At 44.5% G+C, this 27608-nt stretch overlaps 2 protein-coding genes across 2 annotated transcripts in view; one reads left to right on the forward strand and one right to left on the reverse strand.

The window, feature by feature from the left end:
- Positions 1-27608, reverse strand: part of LOC141133628 (beta-1,3-galactosyltransferase 5-like) — a 404153-nt gene that overhangs the window by 65205 nt on the left and 311340 nt on the right. The gene's annotated exons all lie outside the window — the stretch shown is intronic.
- Positions 1-27608, forward strand: part of LOC141133627 (beta-1,3-galactosyltransferase 5-like) — a 69537-nt gene that overhangs the window by 8240 nt on the left and 33689 nt on the right. The window lies entirely within an intron of this gene.

A 27608-nucleotide genomic window follows, 5' to 3' on the forward strand; every position in this document is an offset into this window, starting at 1 on the left:
GAATGGAATACTAGGCAGCAGGCCCGGACTGGGATAAATAATAGGCCCGGGCATTTTAGACTGAGCAGCCAACTTTTCCAAAGGAACTGGGGGGGTGTCAGTAGACATTCGCAGGGGGTGGCTGGTGTCGGTCCTCCACCTGTAATGTGCAGGGACACTGTGATATAAAGGGGACTGCACTGTAAAGGGGCACTGCAATAATTACAGTGCAGTCCCCTTTATATTACGATGTCCCAATCCTATTGTGGCCATACAATGCTAGTACTGTCTGTCTCCTATTGTGCCCACTCTGCCCAGTGACACTGACCTGCTTTCTCTCTGGTGGTGCTGGACAGCATGGCGCTCTCTCTCTGGTGGTGCTGGACAGCGTGGCTCTCTTTCTGGTGGTGCGGGTACAGTATGGCTCTCTTTCTGGTGGTGCAGGTACAGCGTGGCTCTCTCTGGTGGTGCGGGTACAGTGTGTCTCTCTCTCTCTCTGTTGGTGTGGGTACAGCATGGCTCTCTCTTTGGTGGTGTGGGTACAGCGTGGCTCTCTCTGGTGGTGCGGGTACAGCGTGGCTTTCTCTAGTGGTGCGGGTACAGTGTGGTTCTCTCTGGTGGTGTGGGTACAGCGTGGCTCTCTCTGGTGGTGTGGATATAGCGTGGCTCTCTCTCTGGTGGTTCGGGAACAGCGCGTCTCTCTCTGCGGTGCGGGTACAGCGTGGCTCTCTCTGATGTTGCGGGTACAGCGTGGCTCTCTCTCTGGTGGGGTGGGTACAGCCTGGCTCTCTCTGGTGGGGTGGGTACAGCGTGGCTCTCTCTGTGGTGGTGCGGGTACAGCGTGGCTCTCTCTGTGGTGGTGCGGGTACAGCGTGGCTCTCTCTGGTGGTGTGGGTACAGCGGGGCTCTCTCTTTGGCTTCTCCCAGCACAGTCCTCTCACCTTTCTTTTTCCTTTAATAGTCATTCAGCTTCTTCCTGGGTTCCAGGCTCTCACTCTTTCCCCCAGCAGAGTGCATGCTGGGGGCTGAAGTCTGCTGCCTGTGGACAACAATGGGGCTTACAATCCTCCAGTACTACATGTCCCATGATGCACTGCTAGCCTTTTCTGATTGGAGCAGCCAAATAAGATGAGAGCTGCGCTCTCCTGACAGGAGAAGGGGGGTGAGTGAGGGAGATACACTGACATCCTGCAGCTCGCCTCCCCCTTGTCACAGCACGGCTGCCTGTGTTCACTGGCAGACGGCACCACCTCCCCAAAGTGACCTCTTCCTCGGCTTCTCTGTCCCTCCTCCTCTCTTGGTGTCCTGGTTGCCACGTGCCCGTCGGCTGCGGGGCGCATGCGTGAACAGGGACTTTCTGTTCAGCAGCGGCCTGGGTTGCCATGGATGGCACCAGGCATTACAGACAAAGGGCCTACTAACTGGGCAGGAGGCCTGTTGGAAGCATCTGGAACAGTAGGTTGGCGTGCCAGGACTCATGCTTCCTTCAGCTTCCGGCATTGGGAATGCCGTTTCTGGCATAGTTTTGGAGGCTGAGAAGCATTACTCACTTAGACGGCATAAACTGCAGGTGTTCTCCATTGCTCCCTTGCAGATTCAGGGAAAGTTCTTCTCGAAGACCCAGATCTTCTCTCCATCCTTGGGTTACTTCTCTGAGGTCCACAACCAACAACAGGCCAGCAACCATGGTTTGTCCTGTTGTATCTACCTCAACATCAGGACTAACCTCTACATTACTTGTTTCTACAGATACCTTATAATATCCGCCCCTGAAGAAATGTCTTTACACAGAAACGCGTCAGCCTTTAAGGATATTGCTATGTGCCCTACTGGGATATACATCTGGACATGTCATATTTTTTGTATCACTAAGGTTGCCAACTGCTATGTGAATTAACTCTGCTATTGTTTTAAACATTTTTCTTCAATTTATTATCCATTTTTATTGTTGTTATGTGCAGACTATGTATATAACTGTAAATACGACAATATCATTGTTGTACACATGTAGAGATGGGTTAACATTTATTTATTGACTCCCCTACATGAACTATATCATTGATAAGTATTTATATACTTAGTATTCCAACAATAAAATTTGATACATTTTACACGAGTCAACCACCTCATTTAAAGTCCCAAACCTCCTGTTTTGATCCCCTGTAGGCACTGGTTGTCTCCCAGAGAAGATCCTGAGTTTCTGGTACCCACTTTCAGAGTATGTTGGAGTATCCCTCTAGCACTTTGCCACAAAGTTCCCCATGGCAGCAAAGAGTTCTGGTCCAATCGTGGTCAGAGGTGATGGAGGAACTCCTTCTTTATTTGATTCAGCTTGACTGGAGGAGGTAGGGCCCTCCTCTGAAACCTTCAGATTGGTTACACAAAGCTCTGTCTTGTTAGCCAATTGCACACTGGCACCTTTGAAGCTTTCAGGGATTCCTAGCATCCACTCTAGAAGTGCATAGGTGCTAGAGATTTATTGGTCTGTTCTGACAGCAATAAAACACGCCGTCTGGTCTGGAGTCAATATCTTTACCTCCTGGCTGATCTGTTCTTCAGTCCAGGTGTCCCCAGGGAGTTCAATCACTATGCTTGAGTCTGGAGGGGCGCCTTCTTCTTCACACCACTGAATCGCAGTGGCTGATCCATTTTTTTGCTTATAGGGGTGCCTTCTAGGGGGGGTTAATTGCAGGGTAGGGGAAATCCCAGACGAGCCCCCATGTGTAGCACTACCCCCCGCAGGAGCTGCTTTTGTTTGTTCAGTCCGTTACTCTGCCTCTCAACCCCAAGGAACTGTCCCAGCCCCGCTGGCACACCTAGCAATGTGATTAATGGAATAACTCAACAAGAATACACAACACAGTTCTGTTCTTCAAATTTACTTGGAAGGGAATGAGGTTTAGGTTAACATTAGTCAGCCAAGACCTGTATAAATATCCAGGACTTGGTTGAATACACACAGTGAAGTAATATCAATACCCGTGGTGTGTCCCCTTTAAGAGCAACAGCGGTAATGTTCTATGAGAAAAACTCTGCATTTGTTATCTTCACCGGCAATATAGGAGCTTTGTGGACAAGGGTCCCTCAATATAACAGGGTGATGAGAAGGAATGTGAAGGAATGTGGAGTAGCTGGCGCTGTAATGTTGCATTCCTCTGTGTGATCTAGATAACAGGTGTCTGTGCACGTTATTTAGATGTGGCATCTTATGGAAGGCAATAAAGGTTCCTGGGCAAAGCCCCCCTGACCAATCCTATACGCAATCAGTGATCCTCCACAGAGCGAGCGATTTATCGATTCTCCTGGATGCAGGTGGCTTGAATTGTGCGGGGGAAACCGTCTGAGAGACAGTACCTCTCCCTCAGTTCTGGACTCTTCACTCTCTCATCGCTGACTGACTTTTCCCTCAGCACACAAAATGGAATCCTTACTTTCCTCTTTGCAAAGAATCATGGAGTTTGCTATTCTCCCTGTGTACCAGTCTATGGGGCCATTTTGTGTGAGAACTTCATGTCCCAGAATCCATTGCTGCTCTCCCTCAGGTCTGTACAATCTCTTCCATTGGCTGTTGTAACTCTGCTCCAGCATTAGAAGCACAAAAGAGGCCACTCAATCCAGAGCTGTGTGTGTGTGTGTGTGTGTGTGTCAGCTCATATTACACTCCTCAGTTAGTGAAAATAGGAAGGAGTGGGGGGGGTGGAAAAATCCCAAACATGACAGGCAACTTTTCTCCCTAACTGAATCTGGAAAGCCGGTGTATATTGTTCTGGCCAACTTGGTGAGATTTGCAGGTTATATTGTGAGACACCCGCTACACACTCACCCCACCAAAGAACCTTTGGTCCCCAAAGGAAGCAATATATATAGAAAATTTTCAGATGGGATAGCTGCACAAAATATCTTTATTAGAAAAAAATTATCAAAAAGACATCAACACGACATCCTCAAAATTAGGCATACATGATATAAACGTTTTCGGGCTATTATAGATCGCGCCCTTCCTCAGAAAATCATGCCTATCTAATGAGCATAAATGTGGTAGTATATATGGTCCACTAATAATCAATTAAAGCGAACAACTAATTTATCTGAAATCAATTTAGACAATTAATTGAATTCTCAAAATGTATCAATAAAGATTGGATTTACTGTGATCTTGGAATCAAAGAGGTCACATGCAGGAATGTAAGTAATGCTCACTCCTTGTGGGATATAACAATCAAGGACCCTAAAAATAAATTAACAAATAATCAATTACCCCAAAACGAAATATTAACGTGAATACAAAAAAATGAAAAATAAAAATAAAATAACATAGGAAAAATGAAATCAAAACATGAAAAAAATGAAATCAAAACATGAAAAAAAGTGAAAAACACGAACTAAAAGTAAGAGAATAAAATAACCATCATTGTGCAATCATCTGTGTGCATCAGTACATGTATGTAGCCCCGTACCTGAAATATGCATAGAATCACACAAATGACCAAAGTCACTCAAGTGAACAACCAGTATTAGCAATCATGAATCCAAAAAAAATACAAATAAATATTATAAATCACTAAATATACAAATTCAAAGAAATAAATACAGGTCAAAGTCAGAATTTAACCCTTTCGGCTGGAGAGTATCCAGCTGATGGATCCAGATAACTTCTCTCTTCCTTAGAGCCCTTTCCCTGTCTCCCCTACATCTATTTTTGGAAATGCCGTCAATCACCATGAATCTTAATTGTGATACTGTGTGTCCCTGCTTGATAAAATATCTAGCTAAGGGAAGCTTGACAAGTTTGTCCTTGGTTGAATATTTATGACGCGCTATGCAGTCCTTAACTTCCTGTGTGGTCTCCCCTACATAAAGGAGACCACAGGGGCATTAGATAATATACACAACATAGGACGATTAGCAAGTATAGTGTTCTCTGATTGGAATATCATAACCCCTAAGAGGGTGGGAGAAACTTTTTCCTTTTATCATGCTTGAGCATTGTATGCAACAAAGGCATGGAAAAGAACCCGTGTTTTTAGGACCTAAAAAGGTTACGCGGGAGCTTGGTGTGGAATATTCATCTGATTTCACTAAATAGTCACGAATCGTCCTGCCTCGTCGATATGATGGCAGGGCGGGATTTCTAAATTCAAGAAACGAAGGGTAAGCACTATGTAAAATAGACCAGTGTTTCTTAATTATATTAAGGGGTGAAATTGTGAGGTGAAAGGCATTCTGCCACCCAAGTTTCTAATAGGTAAAATATCATTATTTATATTAACCACTTAAGGACTGAGCCTGTTTCTGAGATTTGTTGTTTACAATTTATAAACTGTTTTTTTTATTAAAAAATTACTTAGAACCCCCAAACATTATACATTTTTTTCTAACACCCTATAGAATAAAATGGCGGTCGTTGCAATACTTTTTTTATATTGTGAAAGATAATGTTACGCCGAGTAAATTGATACCCAACATGTCACGCTTCAAAATTGCGCCCGCTCGTGGAATGGTGACAAAATTTTACCCTTAAAAATCTCCATAGGCAACGTTTAAAAAATTCTACAGGTTGCATGTTTTAAGTTACAGAGGAGGTCCAGGGCTAGAATTATTGCTCTTGCTCTACTGATCACGGCGATAACTCATATGTTTGGTTTGAACACCATTTTCATATGCGGGCGCTCGTCACGTGTGCGTTCGCTTCTGCACGCAAGCTTGTCGGGACTGGGCACGTTTAAAACATTTTTTTTATTATTATTTATTTTACCTTTTTGTTTTTTACATTTTTACACTGTTTTTTAAAAAAAATAAAAATTGGGCACTTTTATTCTTATTACAAGGAATGTAAACTTCCCTTGTAATAGAAAAAAGCATGACAGGACCTCTTAAATATGAGATCTGGGGTCAGAAAGTCCTCAGATCTCATACTTACATTAAAATGCAATAAAAAAAATTTGTCATTAAAAAAAAAAAAAATGGCCCTTTAAGAGCTATGGGCAGAAGTGACGTTTTGACGTCGCTTCCGCCCTGCAGTGATATGGAGACAGATGGGGGCCATCTTCCCCTCACTCTTCTCCATACCTAGCAAGGGGACAGACGCGATCACGTGTCCTCCGCCGCTTACCGGAGCCGTCGGCAGCGGCGGAGAGCACCGGATCGCGGCGGGAGGGGGAGGGCCCCTCTCCCGCCGCCGATATAAGTGATCTCGCGGCAAATCCACTTTTATCTTAAACCGGACCGTCCGCTGAAGACGAGGATACCGGGGTTAGGGCAGCTAGCTGCTGCCATAACAACGATATCCTCCTTCAAAGTACCAATGTAGAATGACGGAGGGCGGTCCGGAAGTGGTTAATATGTTCAGAATGGACCAAATCTGCAGGATAACTTCGTTGTCGCAGACTGTCTTCCATCTCATTTAATCTAACATTACAAATATCTGTTTCGCTCGTGATTCTGGTTACACGCTTTAATTGACTACGGGGGATAGATTTAAAAACCCCCCGGAGGATGAAAACTTGAAAATAGCAACAATTGATTGCAGTCAGTAGGTTTTCTATCTACCTATAGGCGTACCCTACTGTTAACCATGTATGAACGTTCCATTTCAATTTATTGTTTCCTTTTGTAACCCTTTGTATGTGTCATATATCTCCTACTTGTGATTTTAGCTATTTAACTGTTCATGAAATGCAAATATAAGTCCTTGTTGGAATGTATACTTTGATGAAATATAGAGTAATAATATGAGAGTAATAAGCATGAGAGACGCAGTTGCATATAATTATTATTTTTTCTGTATTTGATGTTTGCTTCTTCTTTTTTGAATTATTATAATATATTCAAATTATCTGTTTTCTGATAGAAGGCTCTGTACGCTGCATACGGCCAGTATCCCCTGAGGAAGGCCGTTTTATGGGCGAAACATGTTGGGAATCCACCATTGCTGTATTGTTGCATACATATGACTGTACTAGCCATTACTATATTTCCTTCATTTTTGTGCTCTTTGTTGTTTTTAATATATAAATTCTGATTTTGGCTATCAAAATAAAAATAATTTTTTTATATTATATTTGATATTGTGTTTAAATTATTTGCACCGTTAAAGTCCCACTTTTTCATAGCTTGGATCATATAAACTCGGGATGTGGTGCCATTACAATATTTAGGGTGTTCATGCTCATAAAAATTTGCATATGAACGAGAGTGTGTAATCATCGGAATTAAACATTTATCAAGATATTTAGCCAAAGGCATAGTTACTGATGCAGTGCTGGACACAATGGGCCGGCCAGGGGGATTAATGGGATCTTTATGTATTTTAGGGAGCACATAAATGATCGGTGTCACGGGATGTTCAGAAATCTAAATAAGTTTGTTTATTGACATCAATGATGTTACTTTGTACTGCTTGGCCAACCACCTTTTTAATTCTATTCAAAACACGCGATGTGGGATTTGTTTCCAGGAGTCTATACACCTTGGGATCTGCCAACTGTCTGTGAATTTCCCTCTCATACTGTATGGTGTTCATTATCATTATCAAGCCTCCTTTGTCAGCCGGCTTGATAGTTATTTCTTTGCGGGCTGCCAAGGAGGAACGAGCTGTAATTTTCTCTTGTGTCATGTTATTTGGAATGTGATCCCTCCCATCGTTACTATGCAAAAAATGATTAGTGTCCTCACCCACTTTGCTGATGAACAATTCAGCTGCTGCACTAGACGTAGGAGGAACAAAGCCACTTTTATTTTTAAACTCTAAGTTAGAAATACATAGAGACAGCAGACTGTTCACCGCAGGTCTGGAGGAATGAAAAGCCTTTAAGCGAACGTGCCTGTAAAAGCGATACAGATCTTGTCTCAATGATGCACGTGCCCATCTTTGCTTTAGGACTAAAGTTGAACCCTCTTGCTTAAAACCTGAAATTCAATGTCACTTAAAGAAACAGAGGAAATGTTGTGCATCGTACAAAGTGGTCAAGTCCTTTGTCGGTTTGTAACCCCTGGTTGCACCGGCTTTCGTTGTAACGCCTTCGGGTTTTTCTTTCCTCCTTTCCTGCCCAGGCGCTTATAGAGCCCCGTTCCAAAAAAAAAGAACTTCTGGGGGCGTTGGTTGAGGACCCAGTGGAAGCCATAGAGGAATTGGATGTTGATAATTGCTGGTCCCGTCGTTGATTTCTAAATCTCGCTCGAAAACGATTGGGTTCTGTCCAAGTCTACACACGATTATTAGAATTGTCCTCACGGTTCCCGATCCAATTTAGCTCTTTTGCGAGCTTCAGTGGTCTTTCTGTGTGTTTTAGACCTCTCCTCCAGCATCGTTTTTGTTTTGAGAAATTCTTCCCGTCCCATCAGATCAGATGGTTGTTTTTCAAGGGCAGTTATATCGTTAGAAATCGTAAGACGTTCCATTTGCAAAAATTCCACAGTTAAAGTAATTAAATCAAATGAACACTTATTGATGATCGGTGTAAATCTTCTTTTGTAATCATCGTTTTGGGCAAACAGTGTAGGTACTACATGTACTCTGAGTCCCCGTGGTATAAGCTGGGATTTGTGGTACTCTGCAAGGGTAATTTCATGCAACTCCATAGAAGTAAGCATTTCGAGTGATTTTTCAAGCTTACGTGTAAATTGTGGAGACGAACTCTCTATCAGAAAATGCCTGGATCCCGTAGTTCCTGTGTATATCCGGGCTGTTTCTTCATCGGCATAAGAAAACGAACCGCCTGTGGCCATCGTTCCAACGATTGCAGAATATTTACTGGTGCTCACTCACAAGGGTATTATAAAGAAAGTCCAAGGGGTGAGGGGCACATCAGTCACAGTAGATTGTGCTTAGCAATCAAGCCTTCCCACGGGCTTCGATATAGAGAAATTTCAGATGGGATAGCTGCACAAAATATCTTTATTAGAAAAAAATTCATCAAGAAGACATCAACACGACATCCTGAAAATCAGGCATACATGATATAAACATTTTCGGGCTATTATAGATCACGCCCTTCCTCAGAAAATCATGTCTATCTAATGAGCATAAATGTGGTAGTATATATAGTCCACTAATAATCAATTAAAGTGAACAACCAATTTATCTGAAATCAATTTAGACAATTAATTAAAGTCTCAAAATGTATCATCAAGATTGGATTTACTGTGATCTTGGAATCAAAGGTCACATGCAGGAACGTAAGTAATGCTCACTCCTTGTGGGATATAACAATCAAGGATCCTAAAAAATAAATGAACAAATAATCAATTACCCCAAAACGAAATATTAATGTGAATAAAAAAAAATGAAAAATAAAATAACATAGGAAAAATGAAATCAAAACATGAAAAAAATGAAATCAAAACATGAAAAAAAAGTGAGAAACACGAACTAAAAGTAATGCCGTGTACACATGGGCGGACTTTTCGACCGGACTGGTCTGACGGGCCGAATCCGGCGGACAATCCGACCGTGTGTGGGCTTCATCGGACCTTCAGCGGACTTTTTCTGTCGAAAGTCTGACGGACTTTAGATTTGGATCATGCTTCAAATCTTTACGTCGTAACTCTGCCAGAATTTCGCTCGTCTGTATGCTAGTTCGATGGACAAAAACCGACGCTAGGGCAGCTATTGGCTACTGGCTATCAACTTCCTTATTTTAGTCCTGTGTACGTCATCACGAACGAATCCGTCGGACTTTGGTGTGATCGCATGTAGGCAAGTCCATTCGTTAAAAAGTCAGTCGGAAGTCCGTCAAAAGTCCGTCGAAAGTCCGCCTGAAAGTCTGTCGGACCAGTCCGGTCGAAAAGTCCGCTCGTGTGTACGCTGCATAAGAGGATAAAATAACCATCATTGTGCAATCATCTGTGTGCATCGGTATATCTATGTAACCCCAAACCTGAACTATGCATAGAATCACACAAACGACCAATGTCACTCAAGTGAACAACCAGTATAAGCAATCATGAATCCAAAAAAAATACAAATAAATATGATAAATCACTAAGGCCCCTTTCACACTGGAGCGGTTTTCAGGCGGTATTGCGCTAAAAATACCGCCTGAAAACCGCCCCTAAACAGCCTCCGCTGTTTGTTCAGTGTGAAAGCCCGAGGGCTTTCACACTGAAGCGGTGCGCAGGCAGGGCGGTGAAAAAAGTCCTTCAAACCGATTTTTTGGAGCGGTGAAGGAGCGGTGTATTCACCGCTCCTTCACCGCTCCTGCCCATTTAAATCAATGGGACAGCGCGGCTATACCGCGGTAATACCGCGGCTATAGCCGCGCTGTACGAGGGATTTTAACCCTTTTTCGGCCGCCAGCGGGGGTTAAAACCGTACCGCTAGTGGCCGAATACCGCTGCAAGAACGACGGTACAGCAGCGCAAAAAAATAGCGCTGTTGTACCGCCGACGCCCCCACCGCCCCAGTGTGAAAGGGGCCTAAATATACAAATTCAAAGAAATAAATACAGGTCAAAGTCAGAATTTAACCCTTTCAGCTGGAGAGTATCCAGCCGATGGATCCAGCTAACTTCTCTCTTCCTTAGAGCCCTTTCCCTGTCTCCCCCACTTCTATTTTTGGAGATGCCTCCAATCACCATGAATCTTAATTGTGATACTGTGTGTCCCTGCTCGACAAAATGTCTAGCTAAAGGAAGCTTGACAAGTTTGTACCTGATTGAATATTTATGACGGGCTATGCGGTCCTTAAGTTTCTGTGTGGTCTCCCCTACATAAAGGAGACCACAGGGGCATTAGATAATATACACAACATAGGACGATTTGTTTAATTTAGAAAATGGTGCGCTACCACATATGAGTATAAAGATGAATTTATACCCGGTTCACCACATCCCGATAATATATAACAAAAAATAGAGAGGAGGAAACCCTGGGATAGTACGGGTGAAGGGGTAAGGAGTAATAAATGAGTAACCTAAGTAGAAAGAGAGGGGGGCATACTAAATAGTGTGATTGGTATGAGAAATGCCCAGAAATAGTAAAAAAGATTATACTTTATTGAAATATACAAAAATAGTTATAAAAAAGTGAACAATGCATACAAAAATATCTAAACCACACAGATGAGCACATTGGTAAGAATAAGCATACATGTATGTGGTACATAGGAGCCCAACATGTTTCGGATAAGAAAAAATTCAGTTCCTCCTTCAGGGGTTTCCTGTGGGGATTTTTTTGTATGATCTGGGGGAAGTATATTAGTAAAACATACCAGTCATTAGTATATATATATATATATATATATATATATATATATATATATATATATATATATATATATATACACATATGTACATATATATCATAGATGTATATCATAGGTATAGAAGGTTTAACAAAGCAGGATTTATGGAGGCAAAGAAAAGAGAATAGGAGATAAGCTAAAATGAGAATGAAAAAATGGAAAATGATAAAGATAAAATAGAATGAATAAAAATACAGGCTCAAGATACGCCAGAAATTCAAAGTAGTATGAAGCATTATGGGGACTTACTCGTTCAAATAGTTAGCTGCATATAAAGCAACGGACTATAGTCTGACAGTCTGCCGTATGATACTTCAGGTCATTATCATCATGGTATCAGTTTCAACACATATTCGGTTAGGGGAGGCCAGGTATAGATTTGTATAATAGATGCCTGGGTTCAAAGATGGTGTGGAGAATTTTATGATGTATATCAAGGAGAGGTCATAGAAGCCATACAGATATGGTGAGGCACGCCAAAACACCAGCGTCCACGAGGAACAACCAAGGTAGAAGGGGAATGTGCGTCCCTACATATAAAAGATAATAATAATGATATTGGAGTATAGATATCAAAGGTTCATAACGTGGACAGAAATCTATACGAAGCTAAGTATTGAGTGTATAATATATGTGGTTAGTATGGTTATAACCATCTGGATCCTATGGTCAAATATTGGGTTCTATGGAAGGGAGGGGGGGGGGAGAAGGGAAGGGGTTGGCAAAAGTTAATATATATATTCTATATATGTTAATATAATATATTGGTGGGAAGGGAAGAGGAATGGCAAAAGTTAATATATATATATTCTACATATGTTAATATAATATATTGGTGCCTAAGTAGGTATATAAGGGTGGTAGGTGTCTAGGGCCAATATAGGTGCGTTAAACTCTGACAACTGTGTCCTACAGCGTCCGACCAAATCTTTAATATAAGTTGAATGAATTAGATAGAGATATGCACAATGCGCAGAGCTCTATATCATAATGGCATCAGGTACAGAGAGGACATTGCATGGATAGTTCAATGTTTAAAATGATGTTAGAGATAGAGCTTACTTGCAGATTGTAGTCTGTAGGGCCACGACCTCTTCCCAGAAATCCAACTTGGATATGCAGCACAAGTGTGTTTGCATTTGGAGGTTATTTAAAGAGGATCAGATGGGAGAAAAGTATTTGCACCTGTATTGGGCGGGGGGGTGTGTATGTTTCTGACAGTTGCAAGTGGTGCAGCACAGTATAGGTGGAACCCGATGTCACTGCCCCTCCGCTGATCAGTGTCAGCAGAGGAGGTAATGTGCGCCGGGAAGTTGCTCCCCCGGCGCGACGGCCTCCGACGTACACAGCGTCAGAAGGCGCGGTGACGTCAGACGTCGCAGCCCCGCCGACACAGGAAGAGAGGACTCGATGTTGGTCGCCCTGAATGGCCGCCGCATCGCGCATGTGCGAGCGGCGAACCAATGGGGCGGCCGAGAGTCCTGAATGTGGCTCCACTATGCAAAGATGTGGAGCCTACCTGTGCCGGGGGACATAGTGCTGGCGATTGGCGTGACACAGCCGATTCCATGGCAGTAAGCTCAAAAGGGGCAGGCCATCCATATGTATGGAAGTTATGTAATATATGACAAGTGATCCTATAAAACAAAAGAAAAAGCAGCAGAGTGTCAGATTGAGTAACGTCCCAGCTGTTTGGATTAATATATAGTCAGGGCATAGATAATCAAATCTTGTACATACTATGCCTGCACAGCAGATGCAATATATAATCATGTATTAGTTACCAAAAACAAAAACAAAATGTGAGAATGCAGATGGTATTATACATATCAATATGACATTCAAGTCTCATATACCAGGCAGAGAAGTGTCGCATGCAGTCTCTTTACAAATAACAGAGACCTTATAAAAAGAAGTGTCGCATACAGTATCTTTACAAATAACAGAGACCTTATAAAAAGAACCCAAATTACAGCATGATCTATACATATCATATATGAGATACTGTATGGTTAAATTCGATAGGCAGACTGTTGCTAGATGGCTTGTTAATAAGGTCAAAATAAGTGGCTATAGGTCCCTCTCGTAACCCCCTGACGTAAAGCCTTGTAGGAATGGTTTAAAACTTAATATTTAATTTAGGCCTGGGGGTGAGGTGGCATTCAAATTTGCGATCCATCTCATCTCCCGTTGGAGAAGCAATTTATTTAGATCCCCACCTCTAGACGTCTGATGAATATGATCTAAGGCTATGACTGAGATCCTGGGAAAGCGTTCACAGTGGACTAACTTAATGTGGCGACCCCATGGGGAGTCTGGGTCTTTCGATTTCATTGCCGCTATGTGTCGATATAGGCGCTTGCAAAGTTTCTGAATAGTTTTACCAACGTAAAAACAACCACACTCGCACTGTATTAAATACACTACGAGTGTGGTCTGGCCTTGGGAAAAATGTCCAGCCATTAGGAAGGCATGGATTTACATTGGTATTGATATACTTGCAGTAGCCACACGACCCACATGGAAAGGTACCGAGTGTATTGCACGGGTCGCCACGGGTCAGTCCTTTGAACTCACTCTTGACCAGGTGATCTCCAACCGAAGTGTTGCGCCTGAAAGTAATTAAGGGGTTGGGGGAGACAAAGGGGCCCACTAAAGGGTCATTGGTTAACACATGCTAATATCTAGCAAAAATCTGCCTTATCTCTGTATGTTCATTTGAGAACGTAGTAATTATCCTGGTATAAGGACTACTATCATGATTAGCTCTGCTGCGTGGTTGTATTAATTCCTGTCTGTCCCGACTATTGGCCTTGTTAAAGGCTCATTTTAGGCTCCTGTGGCTATAGCCTCTATCCAAGAGGCGATTTTTTAAGGCTCTGGCTTCACGTAGAAAGTCGTCATTATTAGAGCAATTTCTTTTTATTCTAAGGAATTGGCTAAATGGGATAGAATTAATTAATTGTTTTGGGTGGAAACTATCCGAATGTAGGATAGTATTCCCGGATGTTGGTTTTCGGTGGAGTTTGCAAGCCAAAAAGTTATTTGTATTCTTAAATATCTCCACGTCCAGAAAGGTAATTGAGGTATGGTCATAAGTCATAGTGAACTTTAAGTTAAATTCGTTACAATTGAGTATGGTTAGAAAGTCATGAAGTGAATTGACTGGTCCCTCTCACAAGATGAGGATATCATCGATGTACCTGCCCCACATGGTAATATGGTGCAGGTACAACGAGAGACCCCCATTATTGAACAGAGTTTTTTCCCACTCCCCCAGGTACAGAGTGGCGTAGCCAGGGGCACAGCAAGTGCCCCTGGCTACGCCCTGCACCTGGAGGAAATGTTGTCCATGAAAGCTAAAGACATTGTGTTGAAGAATGTAGTCCAATGCCTGTATTATGAAGTCATTGAATACTTTCTCAGAAGGGATAGTTTGTGACAGAATCCGTTGAATGCACGCTAGACCTGTGCTGTGCGGTATAGAGCTATACAATGTTTCAACATCAATAGAGACCAAGATAGTATGGTCAGACACTTGGATTCCATCAATAATTTGGAGTAGGTGAATTGTATCCCTTATGTAGGATGGTAAGGACGACACTAGTGGTCTAAAGTGTTCATCAACAACCTTTGATAAATTTTGGATGTAATTGTTAAATTGGTAAATGTTTACCATCCAACCTGACAGAACTGGAGAGGATCTGCAAGGAGGAATGGCAGAGGATCCCCAAATCCAGGTGTGAAAAACTTGTTGCATCTTTTCCAAAAAGACTCATGACTGTATTAGATAAAAAGGGTGCTTCTACTAAATACTGAGCAAAGGGTCTGAATACTTAGGGCCATGTGATATTTCAGTTTTTCTTTTTTAATAAATCTGCAAAAATCATAAACAAAAGGGAAAGACTTGCCCTACTAAAATTCTCCTATCTCAGCGCTGTATAGTAATAGGTATATGACACAAAACAGAGACTGATATCTATTGAAATACCAGTTGTCAAAAATTGAGATGTATCTCAGTAGCCACTTAACATAAATGAAACATAAACAGACAGATGTGAAAATAATAACTCTAAAGGAGAAACAAATAACACATCAAAGCGGTGCTTCACTCAGTCGAATGAAACGACTAACAGCTATAAAATGTCTCTGCTGTAAGTGCAAATAAAGAACTTGAGCAAAGTCAGGTGTGACGGAAATAAACATAGGGTCTCTAACTGGATAAATAGAGTGTGTGTAGCCGGTTAGATGAGTGCACCAATCACCATACGATATTTCACCTTGTGCTGCACACACCCCCGCAAGGGGTTCCAACTCACCAGAACCCGGGGGTTAATAGGCCTTGGACAGCTTCCTAAAATTCGGTCGCTCCAGGGGTCCTCATAGGTGAGTGATTAAAGCCACCAGCAGTATCCACATATAGGAAAGAGACTCCACATAGTCCAATATCGTTTTGAGAATTTATTTATAAAACACATAAAATGATCTCTTGGCGCAGTGCCGATCCAATGTTATCTCTGTAGCTCTCAATCGGTTGGAAATATGAGCTGCTAATTATAACTGTGGAGTCTCTTTCCTATATGTGGATACTGCTGGTTAGGGATGAGCTTCGTGTTCGAGTCGAACCTCATGTTGACTCGAACATCGTCTGTTCGATCGCTCGCCAAATTGCGAACGATATGGACCGTTCGCGCCAAATTTGAGTGGCGCGTCACGGCCCTTAATTCACTGCGGCATCGCAGTGCATTGCTAGCTGATGATTAGCCAAGCATGCACTATGACCCGCATGCTTGGCCAATCACAGCGCCATCTGTACAGAGAGCTGTAATTGGCCAAAGCCAGGGTGGCTTTGGCCAATTAGGGTTCAGGGGGTTTAGTACACGCACCACACTATATAAGGCCGCCTGCACGTCGGCCCTGTGTAGTGTGTTCCGGCATTGAGAGACAGAGAGACAGTGTCATTTGATTTGAGTTAGATAGATTAGGCAGGACAGTCAGTCAGTTAGCTGCACTTAGTGTATTGTGTACATATATGCATCCCAGGTGTTGTATATATAAAATTACACTGTATTCAGTTTCGCTAAATCCCTTCCTGTTATTATCTTCCTAATAACAGGCAGGCAGCTGTTGTTACAGTATTTACAGCTACCTGAAGAAAATTGCTGGTGTTCTTCTGATCCTATTAGTCCTATTAGCTACAGTATTTACAGTTAGTGTAGAAGATCGGTGGTGTTTTTCTGATCCTATCACTACCGCAGGCAGCTACATTATTTTTTAGTGTAGTGTGACCTCTGCACAGTGTTCAGCTAAAGCTACAAGTTAGTGTAGTGCGACCTCTGCACAGTGTTCAGCTAAAGCTACAAGTTAGTGTAGTGCGACCTCTGCAGAGTGTTCAGCTAAAGCTACAAGTTAGTGTAGTGCGACCTCTGCACAGTGTTCAGCTAAAGCTACAAGTTAGTGTAGTGCGACCTGTGCACAGTGTTCAGCTAAAGCTACCTGTAGAAGGTTGGTGTTGTTTTCCTGATCCTATCACTACCGCAGGCAGCTACATTATTTACACGTTAGTGTAGTGCGACCTCTGCACAGTGTTCAGCTAAAGCTACCTGTAGAAGGTTGGTGGTGTTTTCCTGATCCTATCACTACCACAGGCAGCTACATTATTTAAACGTTAGTGTAGTGCATCCTCTGCACAGTGTTCAGCTAAAGCTACAAGTTAGTGTAGTGCGACCTCTGCACAGTGTTCAGCTAAAGCTGCAAGTTAGTGTAGTGCGACCTCTGCACAGTGTTCAGCTAAAGCTACAAGTTAGTGTAGTGCGACCTCTGCACAGTGTTCAGCTAAAGCTACCTGTAGAAGGTTGGTGTTGTTTTCCTGATCCTATCACTACCGCAGGCAGCTACATTATTTACACGGTAGTGTAGTGCGACCTCTGCACAGTGTTTAGCTAAAGCTGCAAGTTAATGTAGTGCGACCTCTGCACAGTGTTCAGCTAAAGCTACAAGTTAGTGTAGTGCGACCTCTGCACAGTGTTCAGCTAAAGCTACCTGTAGAAGGTTGGTGGTGTTTTCCTGATCCTATCACTACCGCAGGCAGCTACATTATTTACACGTTAGTGTAGTGCGACCTCTGCACAGTGTTCAGCTAAAGCTACCTGTAGAAGGTTGGTGGTGTTTTCCTGATCCTATCACTACCGCAGGCAGCTACATTATTTACACGTTAGTGTAGTGCGACCTCTGCACAGTGTTCAGCTAAAGCTACCTGTAGTAGGTTGGTGGTGTTTTCCTGATCCTATCACTACCGCAGGCAGCTACATTATTTACACGTTAGTGTAGTGCGACCTCTGCACAGTGTTCAGCTAAAGCTACCTGTAGAAGGTTGGTGGTGTTTTCCTGATCCTATCACTACCACTGGCAGCTACATTATTTACACTTTAGTGTAGTGCGACCTCTGCACAGTGTTCAGCTAAAGCTACAAGTTAGTGTAGTGCGACCTCTGCACAGTGTTCAGCTAAAGCTACCTGTAGAAGGTTGGTGGTGTTTTCCTGATCCTATCACTACCGCAGGCAGCTACATTATTTACACGTTAGTGTAGTGCGACCTCTGCACAGTGTTCAGCTAAAGCTACCTGTAGAAGGTTGGTGTTGTTTTCCTGATCCTATCACTACCGCAGGCAGCTACATTATTTACACGTTAGTGTAGTGCGACCTCTGCACAGTGTTCAGCTAAAGCTACCTGTAGTAGGTTGGTGGTGTTTTCCTGATCCTATCACTACCGCAGGCAGCTACATTATTTACACGTTAGTGTAGTGCGACCTCTGCACAGTGTTCAGCTAAAGCTACCTGTAGAAGGTTGGTGGTGTTTTCCTGATCCTATCACTACCACTGGCAGCTACATTATTTACACGTTAGTGTAGTGCGACCTCTGCACAGTGTTCAGCTAAAGCTACGTGTAGAAGGTTGGTGGTGTTTTCCTGATCCTATCACTACCGCAGGCAGCTACATTATTTAAACGTTAGTGTAGTGCGACCTCTGCACAGTGTTCAGCTAAAGCTACAAGTTAGTGTAGTGCGACCTCTGCACAGTGTTCAGCTAAAGCTACAAGTTAGTGTAGTGCGACCTCTGCACAGTGTTCAGCTAAAGCTACAAGTTAGTGTAGTTCGACCTCTGCACAGTGTTCAGCTAAAGCTACCTGTAGAAGGTTGGTGTTGTTTTCCTGATCCTATCACTACCGCAGGCAGCTACATTATTTACACGGTAGTGTAGCGTGACCTCTGCACAGTGTTCAGCTAAAGCTACCTGTAGAAGGTTGGTGGGGTTTTCCTGATCCTATCACTACCGCAGGCAGCTACATTATTTAAACGTTAGTGTAGTGCGACCTCTGCACAGTGTTCAGCTAAAGCTACAAGTTAGTGTAGTGTGACCTCTGCACAGTGTTCAGCTAAAGCTACAAGTTAGTGTAGTGCGACCTCTGCACAGTGTTCAGCTAAAGCTACCTCTAGAAGGTTGGTGGTGTTTTCCTGATCCTATCACTACCGCAGGCAGCTACATTATTTACACGTTAGTGTAGTGCGACCTCTGCACAGTGTTCAGCTAAAGCTACAAGTTAGTGTAGTGCGACCTCTGCACAGTGTTCAGCTAAAGCTACAAGTTAGTGTAGTGCGACCTCTGCACAGTGTTCAGCTAAAGCTACCTGTAGAAGGTTGGTGTTGTTTTCCTGATCCTATCACTACCGCAGGCAGCTACATTATTTAAACATTAGTGTAGTGCGTCCTCTGCACAGTGTTCAGCTAAAGCTACCTGATGAAGATTGGTGGTGTTCTCATACTAATAATACTACAGGCAGGCAGTTGATTTTGCTAGCTGCAGTATCAGTATATATATATATATATATATATATATATATATATATATATATATCCCAGCTTAGTGCAGCTGCATCTCACTGCAGGCCATTAGTATGTCTGGAAGGCCAACAAGGAGAGGCAGACAGTTACAAGCCAGTAAAAGAGGGCAAGCAGGCTCTGTGTCTACAGGCAACAGTGCTGGTCATGGACACGGTGCATCCTCATCAGCATGTGGCCGTGGGACACGCTTGGCCTTTTTTTCGGCAGCTGGCCGTGTTGAGCCGCAACATGCGGAAGACTTGGTTGAGTGGATGACCAAGCCGTCGTCATCCTCCTCATCCTCTCTCACTAATGCTCAGGGTACTTTGTCTGGCAAAGCAGCTGCCAACGCGGCCTCTTCCCTCGGCTCAATGGCATCAGTGACTCCTTCCCTAGCCCCACCATGTCCTCCTGAGGAGTCCCTCGAACTGTTTGACCACAGTGTTGGGTACATGCTCCAGGAGGATGCCCGGCGTTTAGAGGGCTCTGATGATAATACTGAGCTAGATGAAGCCGGTAACGTGAGCACAGACAGAGGGGGTGCCTAAGAAGGACAGCAATCTGGCAGTCATGTTCCCCCTGCTGCAACATACTGCCAGGTTTGCTCCAGTGATGAGGGAGGGGATGATGAGGTCACTGACTCAACGTGGGTGCCTGATAGGAGAGGAGGAGGAGGAAGCACATCACCAACGTGGCAGGATGCCCTCCAGGGTCCAGCCTAAGGGCAGCACACTGACTGCATCACACCTCAGAGCTCCGCATGTGCAGGGCACTGCTGTCTCTGCGCGTTATTCCAAAAGTTCTTTGATGTGGGCCTTTTTTGAGACGAGTGCATCAGATCGCACCGCTGCTATTTGCAACATATGTCTCAAGCGTATCTCGCATGGCCAAAACATCTCCCGCTTGGGCATCACATGCTTGACCAGACATATGTTGACCTGCCATGCAGTTCGTTGGCAAGTGTACCTAAAAGACCCACACCAAAAAACAAAGAGGACCTCTCCTTACTCGTCATCAGCTGGGATCTCCAATCTCACTATACCTTCAGTCCTCTCTGAGACCTGCACTGAGAGGAATGAAGGTGTAGAATTAGGTGTTTCACAGCCAAGTACTTGTGGGCAATCTGCTATCGGTACACCAACGTCAGATTGTACCAGGCAAATTTCCCTGCCCCAGCTGCTGCACCGCAAAAAGAAGTTCGCTCCCAGCCATCCACATGCCCGGCGGTTGAATGCTAGCTTGGCAAAATTGCTAGCACTTCAACTGCTACCTTTTCAGTTGGTAGACTCTGCCCCCTTCCATGAGTGTGTGGAATGTGCGGTTCCTCAGTGGCAGGTTCCCAAACGCCACTTTTTCTCACGGAAGGCGATTCCGACTCTCTACCGGCATGTGGAAGGCAATGTCTTGGCCTCGCTGGACAGGGCGGTCAGCGGTAAGGTGCATATTACCGCTGACTCATGGTCCAGCAGGCATGGACAGTGACATTACCTAAGTTTCATGGCGCATTGGGTGACTCTTCTGACAGCTGGGAAGGATGCAGGACAAGGTGCAGTAGTGTTGGAGGTTGTTCCGCCACCACGCCTCCAAAATGCCACTACTAGTGATTCTGACACACCTCTCTCCTCCACCCCCTCCTCTTCTTCTTCCTCCATGGCCTCTTCCTGTGCTTTGTCCTCGGAACCAGCGGTGCTCGGTAGGCGTTCAAGGGGTTACGCAAGTACGCAGGCCAAAAGATGCCATGCGGTGCTTGAGCTGGTGTGCTTAGGGGACAGGAGCCACACTGGGGCAGAGGTTCTGTCAGCTCTGCAGGGGCAGGTTCAGAGGTGGTTGATGCCACGCCAACTTAAGGCAGGAATGGTGGTTTGCGACAATGGCACTAAACTCCTCTCCGCCCTCCGAAGGGACAAATGACCCATGTGCCCTGTTTGGCTCACATCCTTAACTTGGTGGTCCAGCGGTTATTGGGCAGGTACCCGGGCTTACAGGATGTTCTGAGGCAGGCCAGGAAAGTCTGTGTGCATTTCCGCCGGTCATATAATGCCAGTGCTTGGCTGGCAGATCTCCAAAAGGAGTTTAACCTGCCCAAGAACTGCCTAATCTGTGACATGCCCACCAGGTGGAACTCAACCTTGGCCATGCTGCAGTGGCTGCACATGAAGCAGAGGGCCATCAATGAGTACCTGTGCGACTATGGCACCAGGACAGGGTCAGGGGAGCTTGTTTTTTTTCCCCACGCCAGTGGGCCATGATCAGGGATGCATGCACTGTCCTGTCACCATTTGAGGAGGCCACGAGGATGGTGAGCAGTTACAGTGCATGCATCAGTGACACTGTCCCCCTTGTCCACCTGTTGGAGCACACGTTGCGTGGAATAATGGACAGGGCACTTGAGGTAGAACAGAGGCAGGAAGAGGAAGACTTCCTTAGCTCTCAAGGCCCCCTTTATCCAGACAGTGTTCCTACGTGTCCATCGATCACACAGGAAGAGGACGAGGAGGAGGATTGTGTCAGTATGGAGGTGGAGCCTGGCATTCAGCATCAGCAGCAGTCTTTAAGGGATCATTTACAGTCCCAAGAAACACATGGACTTGTACGTGGCTGGGAGGAGGTGGCTGCGGATCATGTCGTCCTTAGTGACCCAGAGAACTCCGGACCAAATGCTTCAGCAAACCTACGCTGCATGGCCTCCCTGATCCTGCAAAGCCTGCGGAAGGATCCTCTTATTCGTGGTATCAAGGAGAAGGACCAATACTGGCTGGCAACCCTCCTTGATCCACGTTACAAGGGTAAGGTTGCGGACCTTATCTTGCCGTCGTAGAGGGAGCAGAGGATGAAACATCTTTGGGAGGCCTTGCAGAAAGGTCTGTGCAATGCGTTCCCAGAGACTGGGAGGTTACAAACTCCTGTTTCTGGACAACGTGTTGCTGAGGCTTCGGTCAGTCAAAGAAGGAGCAGTGGAGAAGGTGGCCGTCTGACCGATGCGTTCAGACAATTTTTTAGTCCACAGCCCCAAGGTATGATCGGTTCCAGCAACCATCGCCAGCGTCTGTTTTACATGTTGCAGGAATACCTAGGGGCAAGATCTGACTTGGACACCTTTCCCACCGATAATCTTCTGGGTTACTGGGTCTTGAGGATGGATCACTGGCCAGAGCTTGCACAGTATGCAATTGAGCTACTGGCCTGTCCTGCATCCAGCGTTCTTTCGGAACGCACATTCAGTGCTGCTGGAGGTTTCGTAACCGATCACAGGGTGCGTCTGTCCACCGACTTGGTCGATCAACTGACCTTCATAAAAATGAATCAGTCTTGGATCACCACCAGCTACCAAGCACCTGATGCTGATGTAACCGAATAATTTTTTTTGAAATGTCAGATCCCTTCAAGACTGCCTATGCTGATGCTGAGTGACTATCCTGTTATGCTGAGTGACTATCCTCTTCCTCCTCAATGATCATGCTGATAGCTTGTAAGAATATTTTTGGTTCTGGGCGCCGCCACCAGTGGCTAAGGCCCAATTTTTCAGCCCCTGTTTAACAGGGGCATGTAATTACAATTTTTGATGCAATATTTTGCAAGGAGGGTTCGTTGCTGCACTCAGCTAGAGTATCTGTGAGGGGTTGCAGTGTTGTGGCACCAGCACCAGTGACTAAGGCCCAATTTTTCAGCCCCTGTTTAACAGGGGCATGTAATTAAAATTTTGATGCAATACTTTGCAGCAGGGCTCATTCCTGCGCTCCAACTAGAGTATCTATGAGGGGTTGCAGTGTTGTGGCACCAGTACCAGTGCCTAAGGCCCAGTTTTTCAGCCCCTGTTTAGCAGGGGCGTGTAGTTACAATTTTTGATGCAATATTTTACAGGAGGGCTCATTCCTGCGCTCCAACTGGAGTATCTGTGGGGGGTTGCAGTGTTGTGGCACCAGTACCAGTGCCTAAGGCCCAGTTTTTCAGCCCCTGTTTAGCAGGGGCGTGTAGTTACAATTTTTGATGCAATATTTTACAGGAGGGCTCATTCCTGCGCTCCAACTGGAGTATCTCTGAGGGGTTGCAGTGTTGTGGCACCAGTGCCTAAGGCCCAATTTTTCTGCCCCTGTTCAACAGGGACATGTAACTACAATTCTTCATTTAATATTTCGCAGCAGGGCCCGTTTCTGCGCCCACCAAGAGTAACTGTGAGGACTTACAGTGTTGTGGCACCAGCACCACCACCAAAGGCCCAATTTTTCTGATCTTGTTCAACAGGGGCATGTAATTACAATTCTTGATCTAATATTTCACAGCAGAGCCCATTCCTGCGCCCACCAAGAGTAACTGTGAGGGCTTACAGTGTTGTGGCAACACCAACACCTAAGGCCCCAATTTTTGCAGAGTATATAGGGCAGGCTCCTACTTTCAAACATCCAACTTACAAACGACTCCTACTTGCAAACGGAAGGAGACAACAGGAAGTGAGATGAAATCTACCCCTAGGAAGGGAAATTCTCTCCTGTAAGCGTTAATATGGGAAAAACGTGTCTCCTTTCCACTGATGCTTTATCACCAATCTTTATTTCACTAAAAACCCCAAATTGTCAAAAAACATTTGTCATTGGGACAGAAAGTGAGGTGAAATCTTCTGAAGAGGAGCACAGACAGCAAAACAAATCTCACAGGGGTGATAACCCTTCCCTATCTTTTCAAAAAAGCTTAAAAATAGATTTTTTGGCTGGAGCTAAACACTTTAAAAATGTACCAGTTCAAAATTACAGATTCTACTTAATTCAGCAAACCTACAGTCCCTGTCTTGTTTGCACCGCCTGTATACTGCTGTTCAGAGGGCCTGGGGCCCCACGCCTTTCCTTTTTTTAATTTGGGTGCGGGGTTCCCCTTAATATCCATACAAGACCCAAAGGGCCTGGTAATGGACGGGGGGGGGGGGTTACCCATGCCATTTGTCTCACTGATTTTCATCCATATTACCGGGACCTGACATTACATTAAAGCCGTAAGCAGTTTTAAATGACTTTTATTCCTTTAAAAATGTCATTTTGTGCAGGGACTGTTCTAAGCACGTGAAAAACACGCGCCACTTTACAGGCATACTATAGACACCCCTCAGGTACGATATTTATAGGAATATTTCACTTTTTTTTTTTTCACTTTAAGCATCATTAAAATCACTGCTCCTGAAAAAACGGCCATTTTTAAAACTTTTTTTTGCATTGATACATGTCCCCTGGGGCAGGACCCGCGTCCCCAAAACCTTTTTAGGACAATACCATGCAAATTAGCCTTTAAAATTAGCACTTTTGATTTCGAACGTTCGAGTCCCATAGACTTCAATGGGGTTCTAAAGTTTGCGCAATTTTTCGGTCCGTTTGCAGGTTCTGGTGCGAACCGAACCGGGGGGTGTTCGGCTCATCTCTAGTGTTAAATGACAAGGTACAGTTTCAGGTAAATTTAGTCAGGCCTGTATTCCTATCTCAGGCCTGGTTGTTTATTCAGGAGACTGGGAGTGTCAGTGTAGTGGAGGGTGTGGCCACCTGTGCTCGGGCCCAGAGATGCCTCCTCTTGCTTTCAGTGGAAATGGTTCTGGAAGGGAGGTTGGACTTGGGATCTGAGTAGCAGGCAGCTCATGTGTGGAGTTCTGGCCAATCATTAATTTGTTTGGCAGAAGGCGGGACTCCCATATAAGCTGGGGTCACATGTTTTTTTGGAGAGAAAGTGAGCCCCCCATGCGGGGAGGGGGGACCATGCCATGGGGAGTGGTGGAGTTGGAGACACCGCACAGCATGTAGCCGCTGGCGTAGCTGGACGCCCCCCTGTGGGGAGGGGGAGCGGGTCAGACCGGAGAAGAGGGATGGAGGAGCCATCAGGAGGAGGTAGGAGCTAAGCGGAAGAAGAAGAAGACTGGGTGATTGACTGTTTGTGAGTGGCACATGGACTGTTGATCAAGTGAGTGAAAGCCCAGGGGAGCAGTACTACCAGAGGCTGAGGGATGTTGGTACGCCCCTCAGTGATGCAGGTACCGATGGCCTGTGACTTTTGGTTCAACAATGCCCCGGGAATCCAATCAGTCAGGCGGGTGGAATTATTCAGAGTAATGTCTTCTTTTGCCCAACTTGGAAGTACTGTACAAACGGAAGTAGTGGTCAAAAGGCAGAGGTAGAGATTCGAGCATAAATGGAGATACAGATTGTTCTAAAAGGCCTACGGGTGAAGAGTTATTCAGAGTGACTCTTTGCTACACAGCCTATGTATTCTCTAAAGTAAATCTACCAAAGCCTATATGTGAAGAGTTATTCAGAGTGACTCTTTGCTATCCACCCTATGTATTCTCAGAGACCATACTACTCCAGTTTTCCCATGAAAAGTTATTCAGAGTGACTTTTTATTATCCACATTGCTCTAAGTATTTGTATAAGAAGTCAAGGGAAAGATTACTAAGCAGCAAAAGAGCATCTCAGAAAATCCCTTTCCTTGTCCCAGTTCAAGTTATGCAAAACAAAAAAGCAAGAGAAAAAGTACAATATGGAGTGTGTCTATTTCTATGGGCTGCGATGTGCTTGGTGGTGAATGTGATTAACGGATAGATGAAACAAACAGCAGCTCCTACGGGGGTAGTCACTACATGTGTATTTTATCAGTTTTTTTGTACCCAAAGCAGGGTCAAGAAACAATAATGCACATTTTGCATTTTTTTTTTTTTTATCTTTCCCAAACACACTGACCTTGACCTTTGATTCTGATCTATGATCTTCACCCTGACATTAGCCTAGATCAAGCCTTGACCTAGCTACTTTATCTTTATTATTATTATTATTTTTATATATTTTTTTACACACTTAGACTTTTTTTTTCTTTTTGCATTCTTCTCCTCTGATAAAATGTATCTTTTTCTCTATTCAGGAGGGCTGGGCTTTACAGTGTGATCACTGTGATAGCCAATCACAGAGTATAACAGCGATCATGTGACCGGGAGCCGGTCCTCCCTGCTCCCAGTCATTAGTAGGAGATCTGAAGTTGGTGACAGTTCAGTCTCTATGGTGGGAGCTCACTTTATCATACCTCCCAACATTTTGTGATGGGACTGAGGGACACCTACTAACAAATGTATGTAGGCATAGGACACACCCGCTGCCACACCCCCTTAAAGAAGAACTAACCAGAAAAAAAAGGTAATTAAATCCACCAGGACTTTTTCTTACCACTACTATTCCTTTTTATTGGCTCTCTACCCTATCCTCTTCCATCCCTTTCCCCCCCCCCCCTTCTATTCCCTTCTTAGTTTCTCATTCTCCTGTATTCCCTGTCTTTCTTTCCCTTTGCTGCCATGGCTCCACCCGGTATTTCATCCATATAATGTTTTTTTGACATGGACTAATACCTTGCCTTCTACATTGATTACAAATGCCTTTTTCCTTTTCTGAGACAAGCTGGCAAATTGACTCAATATATCTTATATCCCTGTATATTCTATAAGTGTATATTGTCTGTATTTATTTGCGACTTAAAACTCTTTTTTGTCATTATTGAACAATATTTTTCGACACAACTGTTGCAATACATATACTGTGTGTTTCCTTTTTTATATATTCTTTTCTATATATTGTTTTTGCATTGTATTTTCAATTTTTGGTTGCAGGTTTTACTGTCGTACTGGGACCCAGTGGTTCTCTATGCACACTGCACACATTGTGGCTGGATGTCGTGTGCTGACACACAGTAATTCCCACCTTCCCCAGTGGCCCCTGTGGATCGTTGGGCAAGATTGTTGGGATATCCTCCCATCCTGTGTCTCGGCGCACTACACTTCGTGCCCCTTTGTTCCCCGCCACTGGACTGCGGTTGTCCCTGATGCCTTGGCTAGCCCCACGACTGGGGGGATTATCTGTGGCGTGGGTGGTGGGCGGCGGCTCCGCGGGCTCTCCCGGTTTGGGGGTGACATGGCTAGCGCTGTCTTTGCCTGTACGGACGCCAAGGCGCAGACAACTGTCTGCCCCTGGGTGCCCACGTCTGTTCTCAGACTCTCTGGTCCTTTATTCCATCGGCAGATTGGGTGAGATGACACCTTGGTACTTCCCATTCCAGGGGTGTTCGCCTCTCCAATCGCCACACGGTCCGTGAGATCTGAGCATGTGCGCGCGTTGCATGATGGAACTCGTAGTTCCTAGGCACCGTGCAGTGCACAGCCGTGGCTACCCCTCGTTTAGCGTCCGCACACCTGATCATCATCTGATCAGGTGTGGGGGGTATATGAGTAACCGGCCAGTCCCTCAGTTCCCATGGACGAGGGACGTGCCTGCATTCGCTCTGCACACAGCTACAAGGTAAACTTCTGCCTTTCAAAACACCCTAACTTCATGTTGTTTACATGAATAAATTATTTATTATTCCTTTACATACTTTTTAGAACTTACTTTGGACCGGCCTCTTACTCTGGTGGTTAACACTGATTTTCTCAAGCAACACGGTGTGCTTCATGATGAATTAGGTAATAGACTCCTTTTCACTAGCCTCACCTGTGCC

Source organism: Aquarana catesbeiana, linkage group LG03 (assembly GCF_042186555.1).
Source record: "Aquarana catesbeiana isolate 2022-GZ linkage group LG03, ASM4218655v1, whole genome shotgun sequence".
NCBI lineage: Eukaryota > Metazoa > Chordata > Amphibia > Anura > Ranidae > Aquarana > Aquarana catesbeiana.